The sequence below is a fragment of the Osmerus eperlanus genome, chromosome 10, assembly GCF_963692335.1.
Source record: "Osmerus eperlanus chromosome 10, fOsmEpe2.1, whole genome shotgun sequence".
NCBI classification, from domain to species: domain Eukaryota; kingdom Metazoa; phylum Chordata; class Actinopteri; order Osmeriformes; family Osmeridae; genus Osmerus; species Osmerus eperlanus.
Window position 1 is genome coordinate 13,344,217 of NC_085027.1, and position 17,651 is coordinate 13,361,867.

The window sequence follows — 17,651 nt, forward strand, 5'->3', positions numbered from 1 at the left end:
TACGCAGAAGAGGAGTGAGTTAGAAGATGAACACACACACCTTACTGAGGGAGAATGAGAGTTGATAATTAGCTTGAGGCTGACAATAGACCCAGTGTCTGTTGAAACACTACATTACCCAGAGGACAATGCTCTGCATCAGTGTATAACACACCTTCAATTATGAAGGCAGTACCCTCATGCACACTGCACTGGTGTAAACAAAGGCACACACGCGCATAGAGCACTGACACACACGCACACAATCAGGGGAGGATAGCGATGCTTGCGAGCACTGATGAAGATACTTCACTCAAAGACAATTAGCAGCTGTGTAATTCTGGTCCAGATGAAAAGACTAATATCAGTCTGACTGCAGTTCAATTAGACAAGAGCTGTAGGCTGAGGAGGAGGCTGAGACTAAAGGATGAAGATGTGCTGTGGATGACGATGTGGATGTGTGCTGTGGATGATGATGTGGATAAGGATGTGTTCTGTGGATGTGTTCTGTGGGTGAGGATGTGTTCTGTGGATGAGGCTGTGGGCTGTGGATGAGGATGTGTGCAGTGGATGAGGATGTGGGCTGGGAATGAGGATGTGGGCTGTGGCTGGGCACAACAGTCTTGGGTGCGGAGGGGTGAAACAGTCTTGATTTCCACATCCTAATCTAACACTGGGCAGAGGTGTTTTTCTCCCTCTCTCTCTGTCTCTCCGTCCCTCGCTCCCCTGAGCAAACCTGCTCGGGTTCCAGACAGCTCCCTATACCTCCACAGATCTCCCTGGGAACGACGACCTGAAAAGGAGCCAGCCTATAAATAGAATCAGCGTGAAAATGCTCTTTCTCTCCCTGTCTGTCTTTTCATCCCTCGCTTTCAGTTTTTTTTTCCAGACTGCAGATGTCTTGCGCATCGAGGGGAGCGTTCTGGTTGGAGAGGACTGCCGGCTATGAAACTGATAGAAACTCAGTGTGTGTGTGTGTGCTCATGGGTGTTTGTTTCTGTACGTGTGTTGTGTGAGTGCGTGCCTAGGTGTGTGTGTGTGAGTGCGTGTGCACGCACGCGTGTGTGAGGAGACAATAAGTGCTAAAAGTGTGTTTCCATCTTCGTGCGTCCCGACGGAGAGATGAGAAATGAGCCACTGCGCAGAAATGCTGTTATCATACTGAACACAGAGCTGATAGAAGGAGATGAAGTGGGAGAGGATGGAGACTCCACTAACACACACACACACACACACACACAATCTTAAAGACGACCTTGGGACTAAAACCCTTAAAACCTGTCACTCAGTGGTACACACGTCCACCACACACACACACATGCACACACGTGCACACACCAGAACACCACGGAACACGGCAAACTCTCGTGTTCAATTACCCCCGGATGGGTGAAGCCGTGGCTGGCGGCGGTGGCATTAGAATAACATCAGGTCTGATGACATTTCCTGACTGACAAGTGGGGCTGAGCGATACGGCAGGGTCTGCGGCGAGCGTCCGTCTCCCGTCCGCCCGGGCACCGCTCCGTGCCTGCGTGGATTACAGCGATCGGATGGTGTGATTACACATGTACTGTCGAACGCCTCTGTTTAAAGGTCAGCTCCGTCTAATCCACCTATCTCAGCCTGCCTGGCTGCTCTGATCTAATACAGCGTTTATTAAGTGTGCTGGGATCAGCTGCTTCCTGTCTGCCTGTCTTCAGGCGGAGCGTCAGAGGAGCCGTTTGGGGAGGGGCTACTTGTGGCCGTGTTGTGACAGGGACAACGGGCTGGCTCACACCCTGCCAGGTGAGCCTGGGAGTAGTCCAGGTTCAAAGCGGATGCCTTCGTTGACGGATTCGTTCCTGCTTCAGATCTACTCGCTCAGTAACATTTTATCACTACTTATTCTGGACTTTTTGCCGGTTGCTAGGCGACTCTTTGGACGTTCTAGAAAGACCCGTGGGAAACCTCTGGTGGTTCTCCGTATACTCCATCTCACACCGCCTGACCCTGGGTAGGAAGAGGACTGCAGTCCTGTGAAAGGTGTGGAGGGCTCCATCCAGCAGGCCTCTCTCCCACAAGACGATGCAGAGAATGGCCTCCCCAGTGGGGCTGGCCCTTTAGACTGGAGCCCTTTAGACTGGAGCCTGGGGGATCCACAGCACGGTGCTGAACAATGGGCCGGCCAACTCATACCATCTCTGCCTGTCAACACCTTCGCGCACACAGCCTTGGCCTCAGCCCTAATCTCACAGACAATGGTTTGGAAGGTGTCCCGTGCGAATGGTCCCACAGATAACCTGAGAACATCGCCTGCTGAGTCCAGGGGAACTGGAGGGGGAAGGGGAGCCCGCTCCCCTCATGCTAGCTCCAGATGCTCAGGAAAAGAAATACATCCATAGACAAATAAATAATAAATAAATACGGGCGTATTAAAAGAAAGGCTGCAGCCTTCAGCTGCAGATGAAGAGCATCCCCAGGGACATGGCCAGCTAATCATAACTGTTGCCTATTGGCTAGAATCCACTAATACCCTGCCCTGATTGCCCCCCCCAATCCTCTAATCAGCCCCACATCTCAATCACCTGCCAGGCTGAGAACATCAATCTGCTTTCACCAGATATAGACTGCCGCAGTCTGTAAGGTGTGTCGTTAAGTGTGTGTGTGTGTATGTGTGTGTGTGTGTGTGAAGAGGGAGACAGCCATTTCAGACTTTTAGACTTCAGAGGCCACTTGTGTGATTGTGTGTTTCCACGAGACAAAGGGAACGTGTGTGTGTGTACCTGTGTGTGTGTGCGTAGGTGCATTCTCTTTCAGCCATCAAAGAGCTGACGGGACTCCACAGGAGACGTGACACCAAGCAAAAGGACAGGGTCATAAACTCTCTTCCTCCCATCCGCTGGATCTCTCCAACACTTTCTTTCTCTCGACCTCTCTCTCTCTTGTAGAGGAAGAAATAAAGACAGAGAGGAAGAAGACACCAAAGAACGGGAAGATAAAATATCAAAAAGACCAAATAACCAGGTCCAGAACTCGATCTCTTCCAGAAGGTTCTGCTGCGGCTGAGTGATTAAGCTGCAGTGTTTCCTCTCACTTGTATGCTGCGCACAGCCCTCCTCACCTCAGCCCGCTACAGCAGTGGGCCTGCAGTCTGGACTCATCATTACCACTCTGAACACACAGGACCAGCCCACCAAAACAATCTGAAGTCCAACAGCAATACACGCCCCACACATAACATTAGCCATCCATCACCCAGCACCTACACAGCAGACTTTGTGGAGGGGTGCTTGCCTGTTTGGGTGAGCCCAGGGTGAGGTGTCATGGTGGGGGTTGGGGGTGAGAGGGACGGAGGGAGGGAGGGTTAGGGGTGGAGCTCGCAGTGTCAGATCCTCTCTAGCTGCTCTCTAATTGGTCCCTGTGGACCAGGAAGTCGGGGAGGCCTTGGACCCAGTCAGACTGATGAGGAGCCTACTAGCTGACCCCTCTGACGCACTCCCCATCTCTCTCGCTCTCTCTGAGAAAACAGAGAGAGAAAGACAGATGGAGCAGAGAAATAAAGCGAAGGAGAGTGAGGGAGAGGGAGAGAGGGAACAGCGAAAGCGACCGAGGAGGAGGTAAAGACGTGAGGGGCTGTCACAGCCAGGGCCAGTGCTCCTCCTCCCTGCCTCCCTCAGCTACTCCTGCACTGGGCAGCGCTCCCTCCATGGTGACAGCACTGCTTCAGACATGACACGTCGTGCACCATCAGTACCTCACACTCCAACACTTGCTTTCTCTCGACCTCTCTCCTACACAAACTCCCCCTCTCTCTCTCTCTCCCTCCCCTCTCTCTCTCCCCCTATCTCTCGCCCTCCTTTCTTTCTGTCTCTGTTCCAGACAACCTGCTGACACACCAAAACACAGAGGCAGGACGGGACAGCTCCTGCTTCCAACACCATCCACCACCGAGACAGAGAGGGAAGTTGCGGGGGTGGAAAAGGAGGTGTGTGTGTGTGCGCGCGCGCGTGCGCTGGGGGAGGGTGTGCGTGTGTGTGTTATAAATCTGTAGCTGATAAATGAGCTTAGTGAGGCTGGGGGGGGGGGGGTCATCCTGCCACAGTTGTTGGGCGGGGGGGAAGGGGGGACGGGGGGGATGAAGTCAAACAGATGTACAGAGGAAGGTGGCTGATCTCTCTCTGTGCAACACCTGCCTGCCTGTCAAAGGTCAACAGGTCATTATGCACCACAGCTACATGACCGCCTCTTGAAACTGAGGGTTCTGCTCGCGTGCAATATGCTCTCTGGGTCTGGTCACAACCCTGTTGTGACTGTGCCAGGGGTCTTATGTTCAAGTCCATCCAAGGTGGATGGTGGGTAACGGTAATAGCACGGGACAACCCCCCCCCCCCCTCCACCTTCCGAGTTGTGCTCTCTTCCTCGGGTCTCTGAACTCACATCCTAGACCCCCCCTAACCCAGGACCCGATGCCTCCCAGGCCTGCTTCAGAAACCTCATTCTGTCTGACAGCACTGTAGGAATGGATCTCTGTAGTAACGAGCAGGCATTGTAGTGGCACCCCAGTACTTCATTTGGACTGTGTTATGAATATAACTGACAGGCTGCAGGCTCCAGCTCCTCCTGTCTACCCATCCCTCAGTACAGGCCTGGGAGGCTATTGCCTAGCAACAGCGTAGCTAGCGGCGATCCTCACAGTTGGGGTGCAAACTGATTGAGCTGCACACAGAGAGAGGATCCTACTAGATAGTACACACGGAGGATCCTACTAGATAGTACACACAGAGGATCCTACTAGATAGTACACACAGAGGATCCTACTAGATAGTACACACAGAGGATCCTACTAGATAGTACACACAGAGGATCCTACTAGATAGTACACACAGAGGATCCTACTAGATAGTACACAGAGGATCCTACTAGATAGTACACACAGAGGATCCTACTAGATAGTACACACAGAGGATCCTACTAGATAGTACACACAGAGGATCCTACTAGATAGTACACACAGAGGATCCTACTAGATAGTACACACGGAGGATCCTACTAGATAGTACACACGGAGGATCCTACTAGATAGTACACACGGAGGATCCTACTAGATAGTACACACAGAGGATCCTACTAGACCGGGGGTACTCAATAGGCGGACCGCGGTCCGGATACAGACACAATACAATTTGGACCGAAGCCAAAATCAACATTCTAATTTAGTCATGATCCAAGCGAGTTTTCATTGGTGCGGGATTTCACGCCCATATTGTTTTCCTATCTTCTATGTGGTTTTTATATCTTCTGTGTCCAATCCAAAGATCCAATCAGGAGCTGTAATAACTGTAATCACCATGACAACTCACTCACTCAACGTTGGCCGCAACCTCTGTAGGTCACTCAGGTTGTGCGTGTCATTCGCAACAACGCAGGCTAATCGATTTGCTAACGGTACTCGTTTCTTCCTTAGCAAAAATCATGGTGTGACAAAACCCAACAAAAAGCGAAAACTTGGTTCCGAAAATTGCAAATTTCAGACAGAATGTACTGACAAGTATGCATTTGTGTTGCCGGTGGGGAGCACAAAACCGATTTGTTTTATCTGCAATGAGACAGTTTCCATTGTCAAAAGTGGTAACGTGAAACGTCACCACGTCATAGACACTTTGAACAAAATTACCCCCAGAACTCTGAGGTAAGGGCCAGAAAAATTTACCATCACTGTTCTGGACCCTGGACTGAATGGAAATTTGGAGAGTGGACCTTTTGAGTTTGTAATTGAGCACCCCTGTACTAGATAGTACACACAGAGGATCCTATTAGATAGCACACACAGATAATCCTACTAGACGTGTGTGTGTATATACAGTATACATAGATGTATGACTGCATATGTGGGGGAGTCAGGTGGCTGAGCGGTGAGGGAATCGGGCTAGTAATCCAAAGGTTGCCAGTTCGATTCCCGGTCATGCCAACTGACTTTGTGTCCTTGGGCAAGGCACTTCACCCTACTTGCCTCGGGGGAATGTCCCTGTACTTACTGTAAGTCGCTCTGGATAAGAGCGTCTGCTAAATGACTAAATGTAAATGTAAATATGTCCCAGGATCAGCCTTCTCGTCGTGACCTTATTTCCTGGTGCCAAAAATAACTACCGCCACCACAAACACCTCCACTTATATGATAAAGTGTGTTTGAGTGTGTTTGAGTGTGTGAGCGTGTGTGTGTGTGTGTGTACGTGTGCGTATGTGCCTGACATTTACAACACCTCTCCTACGACAGGAGTTCTTATTAGGTGTGGATACCATTTCACATGTAAGTGTGTGAGCCTGCGTGGAGGCATGTTGGCTCTGTGTGCGTGTGAGGGAGTGGGTGGGCGGAAAGACAATCGCACACAGAAATAGTCCTGGAGACACACTGGAAATACCCCGAACCCACAGAGAGAACATTGCTTTCACGTCAGTCAAACGGAAACATTAGCCGTATGTGGCGGAACAAGGCACAGAGCGACTGGTGCAATGTTGCTCGGATCTCCGCGTAGCCTGCTTTGGTTGTCTCCAGCCTGGATACATGATTATGGTGTGAGACAACACCAACAATGGGAATACAAACAAACAAAGGTGGGAATGAACGTGTTCTTTGGCTCTGTTCATTCCGAGGGGCCACCAGGGGAGGCTTAGCATCAGTCTGTCCCTGCTGACAGCTCTCCATCCAGCTCCGTTAGCCCGTTATTTCCCCCCCGCTTCCTCCGTGCCACGGGATTGGTTGGCTTGTGGGGAGCGCAGATGTGCCTTGATGTGATTGGTGGGGTGAGGGAAGGTCGGCTATCAAGGGGAGTGACAGCAGGGGAAGATACCTGCTGATCTGCAAGATGTGCTGAAATTCCGAGGCCCTGGTCGTGTAACCCGAATCCGTCCTCCCATCCATCCATTTTTCCGTCCTTCTAATTTTCCCTTTCCTACCTACTGCTGAACAGGACACATAGAATCCTCTTGAACTTCTAACTTCAGTCCTCTGGTACATTTATATGAAGATAATGTCCTGGTTTAACATGATTTAAAACAGCTTAAAATGAGTGCTAAATAATGGACTGTGCTCTCAATGACAAAGAGAGACAGAATGAATCCATCAAATACACTTCTTGGTCTGCTAAATTGCTGCACTAGTCCTCACTTGACCGATGGGGACCTCGTTCTAATATGACTGTAACTGTTAGTTTTCTCCTTGCATTCTCTAATCCCTGCTCTCTTCTCTCAGTCCCCCCTCCACACATCCCCTGTGGTGTGGGGGGGGGGGGGGGGGGGTTGAGCTGTCAGCACCTGCCTGGTCGTCGGTCTGCCAACACTGGACCTGGTCGCCAGTGGACGTCAATCTGTGACAGTCTGCCAAAGCTGGATCTAGTCGCCAAGTGGACACCGGTCTCCCTGACGGACAACAGCGAGTTCCTGGTCCCGTTCTTCATCCCCCTGCCTGTGATGCTGCGCCGATCACAGTCCCCAGCCCTGTGGCTACCTCTGCTTAAACTGACATTTACCAACACTGACCCAAGTTGAACACTGGATTTTGGTGTTTCAACACCCATTGACACTTCCCTGCTGTATGACTATGTTTAGCCTGTGTTCTGCTCCTCTCTTTCACCAACCGTCTATGGAGGAGGAGTTCCCTCACTGAATCGCTCCTCCCAAGGGTTCTTCAATTTTTGAGGGGGATTTTCTGGGAGTTTTTCCTTGTCTTGCTTGAGGGTTTAGGTTGGTTGAGGGGCAGTTCTATGGGCGCATGTGAAGCCCTCTGTGACATTGCTTGTAAAAAGGGCTATACAAATACATTTTTATTTGAATGAAGAAGGAAACAGCCAGAGAAAGAGAGCATCGATCTGTCAGAGGAAACATCCGTACTAGACTTGGACTGAGGTATCCAAAATGGGAAACCTTTGCTTTAGGGTACATCTCTCTTTGTCCAAACATCCAATCTATAAATCAACATGTCACTGGGCCCTCGTCCCATTTATGTGTCCATATGGGAACCGAACCATTGTTACTGATCGTTAATTAATGTTCTTGGTAAACGGAGGGAGAACGGCGGGGTGATTATCTCTAGGCTGAGAGCAGTGGCGGGCCGTCTAGAACTGTGTCCTCTCTCTCCCTCCCTTTCTCTCCCTCTCTCTCCCTCTCTCTCCCTCTCTCTCCCTCTCTCTCCCTCTCCCTCCCTCTCTCTCTCTCCCTCTCTCTCCCTCCCTCTCTCTCTCTCAGCAGGAAAACCCCTTTGATCTGGAAAACGTTGAGGACGGGTTCCGGAGAGGGAGGAGAAAGGCTCCAAGCTAAAGGCTCTTTCTGCGAGAGTGTGTGTGTGTACAGTACATGCGTCCGTGTGTGCGTGCGTGCGAGTGGTAAAGAAGCAGAACGAAAGAGCGTGAGGGAACAGGACGTGGGTGCAGAGTGGTTGTAGTCCTCCAGCAGAGACTAACAGCGAAGGTCAGTGTAGTCTGGAGCGCGTTCACGGGTGATTCTCAGGGGGGGTTGGGTGCTTGTGTTCACCGTGAAACGTGCCCAGCTCAGCCCTGCTGAACCTGGAGGGAACCTAGAGGCTGTGTGTTTTTTGGGGGGTCTTGTGTGTGTGTGTTTGTGTGCATGGATACAGCTATATATGTGTGTGTACAGGTGTGTGTGTGTGTTGACCGTTCTGAAGGTGCGAGGTGTGAGCCTGAAGAGAGGCAGTAGGGTGAGGGTCCTGGCTGGGGGGGCTGAGGCGATGATACCAAGGCGCTGTGTGTAGATTTGAATGGTCCAAACAGACACTTCATCATCCTGTGGGGATGCTGAGGAGCTCCCAGAGAGCAGAGCCACAGGGGGGTTCCTCTGCTCCCGTCCTCCTCAGTCAGACACTCCCGATCATACAGCCAGCACACAGACATGAGGAGTCTTTCGACGAGAAAAAACGGAGGAAGTCGTTTTTTGGTAGTTTCAATCGTTTTCCTTGACTCTGCATGGTACTTTTCGCCACTACTGTGCGTTAGGTGAGTGATGTCATCAAGGGGATGTTTCCATGTGATGTTTTATTGACATGTCAACCAGTAGAATCTTCATCCCCGTGGGATGAACGTCTCCCTCAAACTAGGCCTGACACGTATACGCGTTCGGTACGCGTTCTCCCGTGCTCTGCTGGCGGCTCCTGAGTGAGTCTTCTGGAAGTCTCCGTGGAACGCTGGCGCGGCTGAGAGCTCGTTTGAGTAAGTGCTCAAATTGATCACTCTTCACCTTCTGCTCACATGTCTATTTCTGAAGCATACTTGGGGGGGAAACCAAGAAAAAAAAAAGAGAAGAAAAAAAACTGGGGGTAATTAAATAAAATAAAAAAACATGACAGGTCTAATCAGCCTTAATTAAATATAGACAGAAATGAGAATCTGTCGTGCTTCCTGGAGCATTAAGATGTCCAACAGGAATCTTCTTCCTGACAGTTGCTCACTGTGTCCACAGACACATCGCAGAAATGTCATCTTACAGTGTTCACATAAGGGCCATACTTATGCGTCTGTGTGTGTATGACTATGTAAGTGTAACCCAGTAAAAAAGGACCAGGTTACAAATTATTTGTTATTTTGAATGGTTAAATCTAAAGGTTGATTATAGCAAAATATTTCATTTGTAACAAGTATTTAGAATAAGCCAATCACGTTTTAGAAATGTAATGATGAGCACTTGACTTTATGCCAATCAGCTCACGGTGTGATGTAGGCTCACTCCCATCGCTTGAGGTGAACGAACGTGAGCACGCAGAAAAAAGCAGTTGAAACGAAGAGTGAAAGCTGAAATCTGAAACGTGAACCAAGACAAGTGATATACATGTTTTATTCATTTAATAATAAGTAGTGTACATTATACTATCTTGACAAAAGATAAGAGAAGTATAAAGAAAAGAACTGCGTAGTTGATTCAGGGATTTGGTGAGTGGGAATTAATGTGTTGCTAGCTAGTTCATCATAGCTTTTGCTAGCTATTTCGTTGCTATGTCTAAGTTAGCCTGCTCGGTGTGTTAGCCAGGCTAGCCATTGTTCACGCCACGTGCAATTGTATTCCATGTGCGTTTAGTCGTTTAATGTTACATTTTCTGTAATGCCTAGACCAGTTTACTATCTTATTAGTTCGACAGTAGTTTTCAAGAATATCCTTTTTGAATATATGTCTTCTGATCCTGTTGTAAAACAGGTTGGGTCTTTTGTGAGTGTAAGGAGTGTAGGATTCCGTTCCAAGGATGGCGAGCCGCCCGACATAAGGATAGAGAAAAGACGAAGATTGCATGCGAAGATTCATCTTTCCTCGGAAGGGACTGCCTTAAAAACTATTGTACTCCGGTGTGGTAGGAATCTATACCAACCACAATTGCACCACATAGTGCAACAAACCAAGAGTATTTTCATTACGATACTCCGCATCACTCATGTGAAGTTAAATGACAATGATTGTCATAGTCTAGTCATTGTTGTGTTCTTTGTGAATTGAAATATTGTGTTTTTGTGACATCAAGATTTATTTTGTTTATTTCAATTTGGTAAGGACAGCTAATGTATTTGTCTGCGGACAGGATATGTGGCCAGTATCCTTGTTCACAGTAATTGTACATGTAAATTGTAATTGAGTGATACATTACTCAACATCCTTGGTTTAATTAAGGTTATTTTATTTTCTTTAACCCTTGTGCTGCCTTCGGGTCACATGACCCAAAGGTTCATAACGAACCATCATTGTGTTTACCCAGTTTTACCCAATACAAAAACTAATAAAAATAATTTTCTTTTAACCTTTGCAATGTGGGGGGTCTGAGACAGCCCAACGGTTAAAAGAAAATGCTTCACTTTGTTTTTGTATGAGGTAAATTTGTCGCAATACGACGGTGGGTCACACGGCTGATGGGTCAGAATGACCCGAAGATAACACAAGGGTTAAAGGGGAAACAAGGAACAATACATGCTTTCATAAACTAAAGTCGAACCTTGTTGAGTCATCATTATTCACATTTTAAGGCTCTGTGGTAGAACCTAGGCTGAATAGTTGAGATCTATCTTTAAGAAATTCCATCAGGTATTTTTATAAGTGTTACATAAGTACTGTGTACACACACACACGGTCTTGCGGGACAAATGAGTGACGAGCGGATTAGGCGTGATGGGAACGCTGGTGGTTGATATTTTATTGTAATCTGTGGACCTCATCAGGCCCTGTGTCTGACGGGTCAGGGGGTGTGATGAGGGCTGCCGTCTAGGAATCCTCTACATCCTCTGGCAATCTGCTCACTGTGATTATATATGCTCCGACACACACACACACACAATACATAGCCCCCTCCCCTCCCTACACACACCCACCAAAATAAACATACACATCCATATAATCTTGTCAACACACACGCGCCTTAGATCACACATCCGTTGCCATCGTTAACTACAGTTGTACAGTAACAAACACAAACTCAGTGTTTCCACAGCGTGTAACGACTCAGACCCGACTAGAAATGTAACGCGAGGCGAGGGCCGGTTGGTGAACGTCACCGGTGTTTACACGGCGGCTGGTCTCTCGGGGCGGGGCGTGTCTGTGGGGTGATGATGGTCCCACAGCCACATGTTCAGCAGCGTTTAATCGTTTAATGTGACGGGAGAGTCATTAGTGGATGGGATCACGCTATAGGAAGCTGCTCAATATGGGCACCGTATATGACAGTCCCCCCCCCCCGCTCCCTTTTAATCAAGTCAAAGCCCACCAGCTCTGAGAGCTCAAGCCGTCTCTGACGATCTCACAAAATGTGACGGCGGACCCCGTTGCTTTCCTGATGGGGCGTGCGTGACTCCCAATCCCAGTGGAGGGGGCCACGGTGACGTGCTGCAGGCCGCGCTCCAGGCCGCGCGTCACCCCCGTGGGCCTCGGCCAGAGGATGCCCTCCCCTCCAAAGAGGGTTAAAGCAAACACACTGGCATGCGGCGGCCGCCAGGGTTACAATATGCCAGCCATATGTCCCTGCTACCAGCAGCCAACGTGACCTGGCAAAGCCCCGCTTCGCCCTCACACGGCTGTCTGTGGGGGGGGGGGAGGGGGAGAGGCGGAGAGAAAAATGGCGAGCGAGCCTGAGAGAGATGGAGAGGGACAGGGCGAGATGGACGAGAACCCGATGAGACAGAGAATTGAAAGAGCGTCCAATTGAGAAGAGTGAAAGAGCGAGCGGCGCAGTGAGAAACATGGACGAGGTTAGACAGAGAGAGAGAGGGGGAGAGGGAGAGATGGGGAGAAAGAGGGAGAGAGAGAGACACAGAGGCAGGCGGAGGACGGGAGACGCAAACACAAAGAGAGTGATTGATGGAGTTTCTCTGGCTCCCAGAGGAGAGACACACTGAGAGAGAGAGCAGTTGGGGGCTGCAGTGATTGAGTTCAGTCTGCAGGTGAAGCAGCTCTAAAAGGCCTGGTGGCGACACAGTCCTCTGTCCCTCTGATCTCTCAGCCAGCCTCTGCCCTCCCCCCAGCCTCCCCCCAGCCCTAGCCCCAGCGCCAACCCTCATCCTTAACCTCAGCCCAGACTACTGATTGACTGCTGCGTGCTGACTAGTGTTCACCTCATCTGAACCGAACTGGTGCGGCACACACACACACATTCACACAGGCCCGCTTGTAAACCTTTAGAAGAGTGATGTTGGAAAATTGTTTTTTCAGAGGCGTGTTTAGGGCGGGTGAGGGGAGAGGATGGGCCAGTCGAAACAGGCCCAAATATGAAAAGGTCAAAAACCAACATCCGAAGATGTCCGGCAGCACTCACCAACGGTGACAAAGTGCTTCAGTTTCACCAACTTATTTTTATTTGATTACTTTTGGGCCATCAAACAAAGGATGCACACATGACGCATGATTCGACCACTCTGAAGTCCTATACAGCTCACATGACGGCGGTTCAACTTTCATGTTGGGATGAAGGCCGACCCTGTCGTTAGCATAGCTTTGTTTGACGGGCAAAAAATAAATTGGTGAAACTGAGGCACTGTCATGTTCTTTTTCTCAAAGTCGGTGAGTGCTTCCAGACATCTTTGAATGCTATCTTTTGAAGTATAGCCTACGTGTTTGTTTCTTTCTGGGAAAGCACGTTCAAACCCTCCACAGCAGAATATGAAAAGGTGTTTGTCTATAATAGAAAAGGCCACGAGGGCTTGACGACAAATACCACCCTTCTTCTGGAACATTTCTCCAGACAGTCAGACAGACACACCAGTCAGTCACATTATAAAGGTCAGCATCTTCCTACAAACATGCTCTCAAATGACGGTGGTGTGAGGAATAGGCTTGACCAGAGCAACCGCAACCTGACAACCTGCCACTTTACAGGTCTACAGGAACAGGCAATGCCCACTGACGACAGGAGCCTGAGTTTCTATGCCCATTTTTTGGGGGGTGGTGATTTCTGTCAGTGCTGAGTCTGCCTGAGGTACTCTGACAGGCTGCCTCACGGACATGTTCTGTTCCAGGTCAGCGCATGTACCACACCTCTGGAGCGACACGCACGCACACACCTCCTTAAAGGATTCAGCAAGGTGGATGAACCAAGTAAGAACGTCACGTGCCACAACCACACACGTGAGCGAGAACACACGCGCACACACATCACACACACACCATTTGAACTGACTCACATGCTGTGTGTGCGCTTACGTGCGCGTTTGGAGCACGTGCCATTGCTACTCAATAAAACCACCTTGCTGAAGCACCTAGGAGAATATGTGTGTGTGTGTGTGTACTTGCCCGTGTGCGAGAGGGAGACCTGTACGACACGATAGCGACGGAGGCCACCCGACACGAGCACCCTTCACAGACAAGAAAAGAAGAAGTGGGCGTCGAAGCAAAGAGTGTGAGATCAAAACAAAGTGAGAGAAGTAGTGAAGCGGCGTGTGTGAGAGAGAGTGTGAAGAGACCACGAGAGAGAGAGAGAGAGAGAGAGAGAGAGAGAGAGAGATTGGGGAGACTGAGGGGGGGGGGGGAAGACAGGAGGGGAACAACAAAAACAACAACAACAAAACGAGTGAGAGAGCGATTAAGCCTGTGCATCCATCTGGGAAATGTGTGATGTAATAACAACAGCACACCCCCCCCCCCACACACAGCACACAGCCCAGCAGGCCACCCCGCAGAACGCCGAGCCGCAGAGTCCCACGGCACACCTTCCATTAGCGATGTTAACCGCGGCGAGCTAGCTGCAGGTGGACACGAGGGCAGGAATGCGGGAGCCTCGTTCAGCCAATTAAAACGTCGGGAGCGTCGGAAAGGTCAGGTGTCCATCTCCAAGGCGGGCGGGGGAGGGAGGCTGCTGTGCTAAAACCCGGTGTGTACCAGAACACCTCTTAAAGCGGCCCTGGAGATGCAGAGGGGTTTACAGACTCACATGCACCCACCCCACGTATGTGCACGCACGCACACACACACGCACTCAAACCCACAATTTTTTCTGATGCGGAAGCGATAGCTGTCGTACTCATAAACAGCTCGGCAAACAAAAAACTCCCTCGCTCCCTCCCTCTGCCCCTCCCTCTGTCCCTCCCTCTGCCCCTCCCTCGCTCCCTCCGTCTTTCCCTCCCTCGCTCCCTCCCTCTTTCCCTCCCTCGCTCCCTCCCTCCCTCCCGCCCCTCTTAAACATCTAGCATTTGAATTTACATTCTGCTAAGAAGGATTGAGAGGGGGCAGCCAAGAGTGGTCAACCTAAACCTGCTATAAATAGCTTGAGATGTGGAGTGACAGAGAGAGAAAGAGTGTGAGAGAGAGACAGAGAGAGACGCAGAGAGCGTGCGAGAGAGAAAAAGACAGGAGAGAGAAATAGAGACAGAGAAAAAGACAAAGAGATAGGCAAAATGGACACCAAGTGTGTGTGTGTGTGTGTGCGCGGAGGATGGCTGCCCGCCGGCCAGATACTTTAGAAGCAGAAGGCTTGCGTTGTGGCATTCATTCTGCACACAATCGAAATCCTGGCAGAGCTGTGGACCGCGCAGGGCTGCATGACAGAACGCTGCAGAGCACGACAAGCCACCCTCCAAACAGAGTGGATGGAAACATAAGTAGTAAGGGCCCAACACCAGCCCTCAGACGGCCCCACACCAGCCCTCGGACGGCCCCACACCAGCCCTCGGACGGCCCCACACCAGCCCTCGGACGGCCCCACACCAGCCCTCGGACGGCCCCACACCAGCCCTCGGACGGCCCCACACCAGCCCTCGGACGGCCCCACACCAGCCCTCGGACGGCCCCACACCAGCCCTCGGACGGTCCCACACTAGCCCTCGGACGGCCCCACACCAGCCCCCAGACGGCCCCACACCAGCCCCAGGTCCATGAGACCACCAAGGAGCACTATCAGTAGTTCTTCTTGCCAGCGCACATCAGACAGTAATAACTCACAGTGAGCAGGAACACTGGCAGGGTTATTGGGGCATCTGTAATGAACTGCATTGTTTGCACTGTTCCGTTTGCATCGTTTAGTACATCTCCCAGTCATTGGTAAACCGCTATATCAGGGCTTCTGGCAATTGATTTCAGCAATCTGTGCAACAGTCATCTGTACAGTTTGCTGGTCCATGCCATTCACTGTAAGCAGTATTAGCTGCTTACAGTGTCCTTCTCAGTGTCACCAGAGTTGTGTGTTGTCACTTGAATTGTTTTGTGCAGATGTACCAGTGTGTGTCACCAACGTTAAATTGGTTTGTTCATGTGTGTATGACTCTGTTATTTAACCCTGTGTTTTACCCCATGTACAGCCCTGTGTATTTTTGGCATTTTATATATTTTTCCTATTTCCACTTCAACGCTGCAATCCCCCCTTGGGGATCAATAAAGTAACCACTGGTACTAACCCCTCCATCTGGACTGGGATTGAAGCCTGTATAACACAACCCAACACTGGGCTCTCCTAGGTTGAGAGTCATTATCATTTTCCAGCCTCTCTCATCACGACTTCATCACTTCCGCCCCCCCCCTCACACTCCACCTCCTCCCCCCCCCCCCCCCCTTCACCTCAGGCTTTGATGATGTTGCTGATCTCGTCTTAAACCGTCACCCCGGGCCACCGTGGTGATGCCCGGGGGCCATGCAGCGCTGTATGCAGCACGGCGCTGGAGCTTAGGGAGGGTGATTACGTCCCCTGCTTAAGCCCCGGCAGCAGCCCCCGGTCGGGGTGTGATTAAGGGAGAGGGCCCGCGGAAGCTCCGGGTCTCCGGATGAGAGTGTGACCCTCGGAGAGGGAGAAGCTAAGCCCCCTGCCACTTCAAGATTGCGCCGACTCCAGAGTTCAAATGTACAGGACGCATGGGCTGGAGTGCGTGTGTGCCTGCTAATTCTGCCACGCACGCTGGGTGCGATCTCGAGTGCGAAAGTGTGTGCGTGTGTCAATGGTTGTGACCAAGTGTGCGTTAATGTCCTCTAAAACGATTCCGGGGGACAAATCAGCATGCATCTCAACACCAGCAGTCCTGACCCATGCCTATCTTATCTCCATCGACGGTGGGCTGATAATCCAGACATGCCCTTCATGATGTACGCAGACGCAGACACACACACACACACACGTCCATCCCCTCTGACCACGGGTTGAGGAACATCTGAAAGACATTATCTGTTGTCAGTGTTCCCTTTGCAGAGGGTACACGTGCGCGCGCACAAACACACACGCACATCAGCTTGTCTTGATGTTTCCTCAGAAACCTGTGAAAGAAGATTTCTGTTGACAAGATTGCAATCGTTAGAGCGCACATCTCACCTCCTGTTTTTGACCCATCCATCACTGCCACTTGCTATGCTGTTTTCATCCACTGTGAGTGGTTGTGGGCGTGGAACAGCTAATGCTCCACGGTAGCACCAGCACACTACCAGCTGAAGCTCTGGTGTCTAGCCCAGTGCTATTGTCTAACACTCGCAACATTGCAACAATTTGGTATCTTGCTCATGCAATTCATTCCTAAGTCGGTGAGACCGGTTCCACTATGTGGGTGGAATAATTGCGTAATCGAGTAAGTGGCTGGTACCTATAACTAATCAGATGTCTGATGGTACAAATAGCGAGGTTGTATGGATTTTGTTTTTGTAACAATCTAAATTCACGAGACTGAGATGGAAGTGGAGGTAAAAGTAGAGAATTATTATAGAGATTATATGATTCATAAAGACGCTCAACATCCCCTAAACTACGATCATATGAAACCCCAGCAATAAGTGGAAAAAAGTCCCCAACTGATCAGATTCATGTCATTTATCTGCCTGAATAATTAATCCTCTTCAAAGCAAACTAAAATAATGATGGTGTCCCAGGCACTCCGGTGTTGACCTCTGTGGTCCCTCATCTCACTGGCCTCGTCTGGGGAGGAATACTCCATTTTGTCCTGTGACCCTTTCCCCTCAAATGAATAATTCATTTGAGGGGAAATATGAAATATTCTGCATGTCCCAAAAATGTTATCAAAGATGTTATCCTTTCTTGCCTTTTAAGAGAGATTTGAGAAACTATGAGACCAAACATCCAAATAACAACAGTATCAAACTCCTGAAGTTTGCGGACGACACCACCCTTATTGGGCTCATCTATGGTGGAGACGAGTCTGGTTATACGTGGGAAGCGGCCAACCTGGTGAGCTGGTGCAGCCAGAACAACTTAGAGCTCAATGCTCTTAAGACAGTGCAGGCTGCAGCGTATC

The 17,651-nt window shown here is 50.1% G+C and overlaps 1 protein-coding gene across 1 annotated transcript in view; it reads right to left on the bottom strand.

Moving 5' to 3' along the window:
• itfg1 (integrin alpha FG-GAP repeat containing 1) overlaps window positions 1-17,651 on the bottom strand; it is a 63,608-nt gene that overhangs the window by 27,646 nt on the left and 18,311 nt on the right. The gene's annotated exons all lie outside the window — the stretch shown is intronic.